The sequence below is a fragment of the Myxocyprinus asiaticus genome, chromosome 30 (genome assembly GCF_019703515.2).
Source record: "Myxocyprinus asiaticus isolate MX2 ecotype Aquarium Trade chromosome 30, UBuf_Myxa_2, whole genome shotgun sequence".
NCBI classification, from domain to species: domain Eukaryota; kingdom Metazoa; phylum Chordata; class Actinopteri; order Cypriniformes; family Catostomidae; genus Myxocyprinus; species Myxocyprinus asiaticus.
In genome coordinates, this window is record NC_059373.1 from 27,939,645 (window position 1) to 27,947,923 (window position 8,279).

Sequence of the window (8,279 nt, forward strand, 5' to 3'; positions counted from 1 at the left end):
CCACACAAGTGTTTGTGTGCACATTGGAGAAGAGTGTCCCACATATTGCCTGACAAACTGCCCAGCCCTTTGAGCCTGGTGGATAAAGTTAGGGTTAGGGGCTGCTCAGCCTGTCAGGCAATGTGTGCGGTACCATTTTCCAATGGGCTGTTTGCGTAGGTCAGGAGGAAACAGATTAAACTATCATTTAAAATTACTATTTGTGGAAGTAGCATACCAACGTTCTGCTGTCATGTCCACTGTATTTCAGCACAGTCAGAAATTAATTGTTGGAAGGACACTGACATGAATTGATAATGTTTATTCACACTTTTTCAACATTGTTTTTCCTGGCCTCTCCGATGAGTTAGTTCTTTACTCAACCACATTCCAGAACTAACAACATATGGGTGAGTAAATGATGACAGAATCTGCATCTTTAGATGAACACACAGCTTGTTCTCCCTTTTCTCCTTATATGTTGTCCAATGCCAAGCTTCTGGTTGTATGCAAATGCAAAGTTCTCACATGTATCATGTTTTAAATGGGCAAAAGGTAGGATTTTCTGTGAATAATGACTTAAATTTCATTCTGTTTCTCTCACAAAGCCATCCAATGGCTTAATAAAACTTGGAATGTAGTCATTTGGGCTACTTTTATAGTACTTGTTTGGATCTTGACAGTGTAAATGGCCACTTTTGTTGTACAGAACAAAACATCTTCTTCGAGTTTCTAGGAAGAAAAAAATCTAGGTTTCAAGCTAGTAAATGAAATTTTATTTCTGGGAGGACTATTCCTTCATTCTGCTAAATGTCAAACAACATTTTATTACATTTAGTGTGTTGACAGTAAAAAATAGCTATTTGAAATCAAAATTTTAATTCTTCTCATTATTGTTATGCTCCATATAAATTCCACTTGATGGGCTTGTCATATATATATATATATATATATATATATATATATATATATATATATATATATATATATATATATATATATATATTGGTAACACTTTACAGTAAGGTTCTATTGGTTAACATTACTAAATCCATCAGGTATCATAAACTAACAATGAATGAACAATGCATTTTTACAGAATGTATTAATCTTGGCTAATTTTAATTTATGAAAACAGGATTGTTCATTGTTGGTTCATGTTAGTTCATAACACATTAACTCATGTTAACATATACACAACTTTTAATTAAAAAAATGTTGAAACTAACATTAACCAAGCTTAAAGGTGCTATGTAATATTTTTACTGTACTAAATCATAAAATGACCATAATATGTCATTAGAGAATTAGGAAACATGCTAAATTGAAATATACTGGCTTCTCCGATAACAGTGCTACCGGGGGTGTATTCCAGAAAGCAGGTTATGCGACATACCTGGGTAAGTTTACGGAAAAGTTAACGGATAACCTTAGCTTTCGGTTCCAAAAACGGAGGTAACTTTCAAGGTATGTTAGTAACCATAGCAGCTTACTCTCTGAACATAACCTGCTCCGGAGTAGGTTATGTTCCAGAGTTAGTTTATTTCAGGTAGATGTTAGTATGTCTCAGAGGCTGTTTGCACATGTGTGCCCTTTTAATAGCGGAACAGTGGGCGAAAAAGTTCAGATTACACACAATATTATACTTCTAAAGCAATATTACGGTAAACTGCAATCTTTACTTTACTTCACAAATCTTCTTCACTCCGGCATTTCCAGTCTCACACCGCAGATTTGCTTTCAAAAGTGAACAAATTGTGTACATTGTGCTTTAACTTTTAATGGGAAGGTTTTAATACTGAAATATTTTTTAACACAGAACACATTGGAAAGTCCCCACACTTCACTGTAAAGACAGGGCTTTATTTATTTATATTTAGCCCTTCTAATAAATAAATTTTATTCTATAAATTTCATAGAATAAAATTATTATAGCACCCACATTCTATTTACAGTTCCTTCAGTCATTGAATATTAATGTTATTTATAAAATGACATTCCATAATATCAATATGCAGGTAATGTCTGCCAATTAAAAGCTTAATTAATCACTCATTATTCTTCTTCACTAACTAGATAATATGTGATCATTTCACAGACCACAGATTAGAGATTTTATTTCTTATCACACTAATTCATGTAGGCTACGGTACATATAAATGCACACATTTCCAGACTTGTACATTACTCTATTATCTGAAAATATAAATGAGACATGCTGTCATTTAAAGTCACCAACAGTGCCCTCATTTAGCTGGTGGTCAGGTGATTCAATGAAAAGATGTATCTTTCTGATGCTCAGCCTCCTCTACTCCATCAGAAGCTGTACATAGTCCCTCTCTAAATTACATTTTTAATCTACCTTTAAATAGGGACCTTTTACAGCTTCCTATAAATAAGGAAAAGATGAGTTACTTTTCCCTAATGCTGAAATCATGAACATCTATAATGTATAATCAGACACATGATCTTCAATTAAAACAACATCATTTCATTCAGTACCACGTTGCTGGAGGTAGATGGACCCTCCTCTACATGAGAATGCCCAGCCATGGCCTTTTAGGGGACAAGACAACAAGCAAGTTTTAATGCCACATCAAATAGGAAAAGAACACAATGGACATGTAACTCCTATCTATCATTGTCCACCTCTGTTACAGCAGATCTTCATCTTACAATGCACATGAATAATTATGTGTGGCCTACTGAAAAACATTACAATTAATCTATGGAAATTTATGACAACTGTGGGAGATCCTACATTTGAAAGAGGGTCTATTAATGCAATGACACCATCAGCAACTGTGGGGAAATTAAAGGTGATATGATTCTAAGTTTTTAGAAACCCCAGCTGGGTACATCAAATGGTATTAAAAATAAAGGAAATACATTCAGTTCACATGACATACATTAAAATAAAATTAGCATGCCCCGAACATGGTAAATACCAGTAAAATTAATCTTAAAATAAAATATATAGTAAACCTATAGACTATTATCATAATATTAATAGAATATTAATGTTAATTCTTATAATGAAGTTCAATGCAAACAAATAACATAATGGTCGACCTATGAAACATTAAGGTAGGCGAAAGAGGTCTAATAATAATGTTGAATTAAGCTTTTACATGTACGGTAAAACTTTATAGTTTTATTAATTAAAAAATTCAAGCAATTATTCAGTATACTTTGTGTCAAGCAAACTCTCAGTCCTAAAATGATGCAGTCTTTAAAACTTCATGTTCTGCCACTGAAATATGGCGCGCTTCTCTTCTTAGCGTCTGTTTCCATGGTGACTCGTGGATTCGGCGATCTGCTGAGAATGCCTTTCTCTCTTAAGTTTCAAACTCTTGGTTGAGTGAACTAACCCCGTGCAGGTGTTCTGGAACTCATATACCCAGAGTAAGCAAGGAATGGGTTAATCAACCGACAGTTCAGGGTATATGTGATGGTAAGTTTCTGGAATACACCCCGGAACTTCTGTTTATGTTTTGGCCCGTGTGATCCCCCCCACTGCCCACTCACCAACAGTATTTCCACACCGCCGGGTTGCCAGATTGGAACAAGTTATCAGGCAAACAACACTGCAGCCATGGAAGCGAGCAAACTAACTTGATGAGAGATAACAGATTCCACCTGTAGGGCTGGGACGATTCATCGACGTAATCGACGTCATCGATTACAGAAATACGTCGATTTGCATAACATGCGTCGGCGCGTCGCATCGCAATGGAGAAATTAAAATGGCAGCGCCGGGTTTAAGTATAGATTCCCCCGAAGAACAAGCTGCAGCTAAAAAAAAACTCGCCTACGGTCATCTGAAGCGTGGGAGTATTTAGCCAGAGACCCAGTAATGTGGTGCTGTGTAAGCTAAGCAAATTGGAAATGGCTTATCACAGCAGTACAACCGCCATGAACGAACACTTGAAGCGAAAGCATCCCAGAGCATTTTGTCAAGACGGCAGCAAGGCAGCACCGTAAGTCCTGTTTACTTTTTGTCCTCACCCAAGCATGACATATTAGTATTACAACAGGTGTTTCTGTTAGTAGTAGTCACTTTAAATTGATTTTCTAAATGTTTCCTCATCGCCCCCATGTTAAAAGTAATTTCTGCACCACTGCTAACGCAGGGTGACCATACGTCCTCTTTTTCCCGGACATGTCCTCTTTTTCAGACCTAAAAGTCTGAAAAATGTCTGAATTTCTAAATTTGCGAAAATGTCCGGGATTCGGCTTTAGTTGCATTATGATGTGCATCTGGTCTAATACTTAATTTTGTTTGCGCATATTTGCATTGCTTTAACCCCTCTTTGTAAGTCCCGCCTTCTCGCACACCAATTGGTCGATTATAAGAGGCTTGCAGCATCTATTGGCCAAATTCCTGCCTGTCAATCTCTCCGTGAACGCGCAAAGCGCTGTTGTGTTTGGCATCAAACAGTTGCTTGACAGCAGCAGCATATGACAGCTGAGTGGAAACAATGCCCAAATTAAAATGCAAATTTACCGAAGATTTAGAAAAAAATTCCCATGCTTTCGTCCAGGTCGAGATCAGTGGGAAGCAGAATGTATGACATGTAAAGCTGGCACTGATGTGTCAGTTGCTAATAAAGGTGCAAGTGATTTTGAAGCACACATTAGCTCTGAAGCATAAAGGGTCAGCAAAAGGTGAAAGTTCATCAGGTAAATTAACAGACTACTTTTTGCGACCAGGTAAAATTGTTATCACATTGCTTCATTTTCCATGGCCATTCAAAATAATAGTAATAGTAAATGAAGGCACACTCATGGCATCAAATATTTTATTTTAGTACATGGACATTCAAAAGAATGTTGGAAATTTGTATTTATTTATATATATTTATTTATGTTATGCTAATAGAGTGTCTTTTTCACTGTATTAAAGTTTGCATTCATAGTAACACTGTTTTTTGTTGCAGAATAATGCCCTGCAGTGCACAGTTTGTTTCTTGTACATTTGTTTGTGTTTAAGAGAAGATGATTTAATAAAATATTGAAATGTTAATGAGACAAGTTTTTTTATATTTATTTTGGGTTAATTAATTGTTATATTAATCAAGTAATAATTATAAAAAATCTTTAGAATAATCAGCAAATTAGTCGTTAGATTAATCGACTAATCGGAAAAAGAATTGTTAGATTAATCGATACAAAAATAATTGTTAGGTGCAGCCCTATCCACCTGACCTAAAAAGCCTCACCATCCGTCTAAAAACCACCATGACCAGAGGTGTAGTAAAACAAGGATAAATATTGGAGATGCCTTTTGGAAGATGGAGACAGCTTAAAGCCCAGAAATCCTTTAAAACAGATGCTGATTTGGCTAATTTGCATGTCAACCTTCTGGCAACCTGCATGAGCTTCGAGTCTGGGGCGGGGAAGACAACTCTCCAATATTTTGAATTTGGACTGCAGTACCCATTTCAAACACTTGTTGTCAATCTTACATATAGCACCTTTAATAAGTGGTGTAAAACCATTTTTCATGGTTAATTTTTGTGAACAAATGTTGTTTACTAATGTTAACAAATATAACCTTATTGTAAAGTGTTAAAATATTTTAAAATTACTATATAAATGACAATTTTCCTGGAACAGACCTCGGGATTAATTGATTTTTACGGCACTAAATTAAATGCAGCTAATGAAAACAAGAAATGTTTGCATAGAAGGGGTCTAATGCAGTAATTATAAGGCTGTGATATTTCCAAATGGATTGCATGTGTTTTTTTCCTCAGCCAATTCTCTGTCTGAAATGCTGACAGTTGTCCAGTAGTCCTGTGTATTTTTGGTGTGCAATTTATGAGCTTCCTGTTTTATTATTTGGAATAATGTCCCAGTGACTGACTTAAGTTTAAACAATCTAGTATGTTAATACAATTCATTGTAGTAGATGCACAGTATTATAATTAGGTACATTCTCTCCACAAGAGGGACAGGAACACAGCAAAGCACATATTGTATTGTATTTATATTGTATATTATCACTGTATTTTAACACTTTAAATGTTTTCCATTGGAGAACACAAGCTTGAAATGCATTATGGTTTAAACTGTTTATTGTTTAAGTCATTTATAAGAAGCATATTTCACAATTTGAAGCATAAACATAACAGTAGTGCAAAAGTGCCACCTTTTGGTATGACTTTTTATTAACTGACAGTAGGTGAATATCTTTTGAGAAAAAAGTCACATATTGATTACAACTCTAGCATGGAACTGTATGTCTAAATTCAAGTAAAACCGCATCCTTTTGAAGTGTATGGATTTCGAATATTTTACATCTTGAACACAATAAGAATTTTTATAATGTAAAACACGCTGCGGGACATGTCCATGTTATGTATAAGCAGAAGGCAGAGCGCATTTACGGTATACTGTACCTGTCTTAAAAAACAGGCTGAGCAGTTCACCATAGACCTCTGTATTTCGTCCTCTGATTGTCGTGGAGTTTAGCGCCCCCTACGCGTTTTAGGTGGAACTTGCACTCACTCTTCTTGCAGTACAGTAGTTTCCACACGTGCATCATTCACCAACAGGAGGTAAACAGCTGCAGCGAGCACAAGAAATGGTAAATGATTCCGATTCCTAGTGATGTAACATTACGGAGAAAATGTAGCAGAACACAATACCTAAAATATATATGTAATTATACATTCGAGTTTTAGACACAATATCATTCAGTATCTGTTGTTGGTTATATATGTATACAGTACACCAGGCACGTGCCGGGCAAGCATCAAAGATTTTTAATACACATTATTAAACGCTGTGCCCAAAACACATTATATAATGTCGCGGAAATGTTACAGATGTAAATTGCTGTCTTAGAACCCACCAGTCAATGGAAACATTTGTCACAGTGGCGAACTTCATGACTAAATTGTTTTAAATTCAGGACAGTAATATTGTTCATATCACACAAATTAAAGATTGTCATATATTGAGCTGAGCATGTTTATGTCCATTAAATCATACAATGAACCATAGTGCCAGAAGAGCTTGTTTTGACATACAACAAAAAGAACAGCAAAGATTGGAAGTTACAAGTTTCACCACGTCACACTTCCCACAGTTCAGAACCACTGGAATGGACAGCAGCAATTAACTAATCTGACCACCAAAGACAACAATCTTAACCTGAATGCACAAGGCAAATGTAAAGTAAACACGGCAGTCATCCCTTAATATATTTTTTTAAACAGACACTGCACCCTAACGTTAGAACTATAAAATAGACATAACACAAGAAGGACATGATTGCCAGATGACCACTTCATAGCCTCAGAATAACAAGAAACAATGACCTAGTATCAATAACACAGATTTTTAATAAATACATTAACTTACCTTTACTTGAACACAAAATCCATGCCTCTCTCCTTGCAAAATGAACATCTCCGTCACTTTGTTATAAAAGTTGCCTGCTTGTTGAAGTTTCGATAGCCTCTCTTTCTCGATTTTTAATTGAAATTAACTTTGTCAAATCCACATAGGCTGTCAATACTTACACTATATCCATTTTAGCACTTAATAATGCATTAGTTAAGTGAACTTGAACGTGTTGACGCAAAAAATAAAAATCTAGCCTATCAGATAGCATGACTGAAGGAAGGAGCTTCTGATTGACTTACTCATTTAGGTAAGCATGCTTACCTTGGTCATTTGTAATAGTGGGCGTGATTCAGTTTGAATGAATAATGTTGAATGAAAGGGCGGTAAACAATGCTTGGAATCTAAGTCAGAGAAAGCATAACATAAGTGCTTATTTCTGAGGGTAGCGCCAAAGCGAATCAATGAATAACTTTCTGTGCTGCTCAACTGAGATGAAAGATGCCGAATTTGAATGAAATCAGTATTTCATATTAACAGTTGTTTTTAAATATTTCATACTGTCATTTTTCTTTTCACTCTTCTGTTAGGTAAGCACTGCTTACCCTGCTTGGACAGCACTTCCCTGATATACACTGAACGGTTACTTTATTAGAAACACCTGTACACCTGCTTATTCGTGCGATTACAGTATCTAATCAGCCAATCGTGTGGCAGCAGTGCAGTGTATAAAATCATAGAGATACGGGTCAGGACCTTCAGTTAATGTTCACATCAACCATCAGAATGGGGAAAAAATGTGATCTCAGTGATTTTGACCTTGGCATGATTTTTGGTGCCAGACGAGCTGGTTTGAGTATTTCTGTAACTGCTGATGTCCTGGGATTTTTATGCACAACAGTCTCTAGGGTGTATAGAGAATGGTGCGAAAAACAAAAAACATTCAG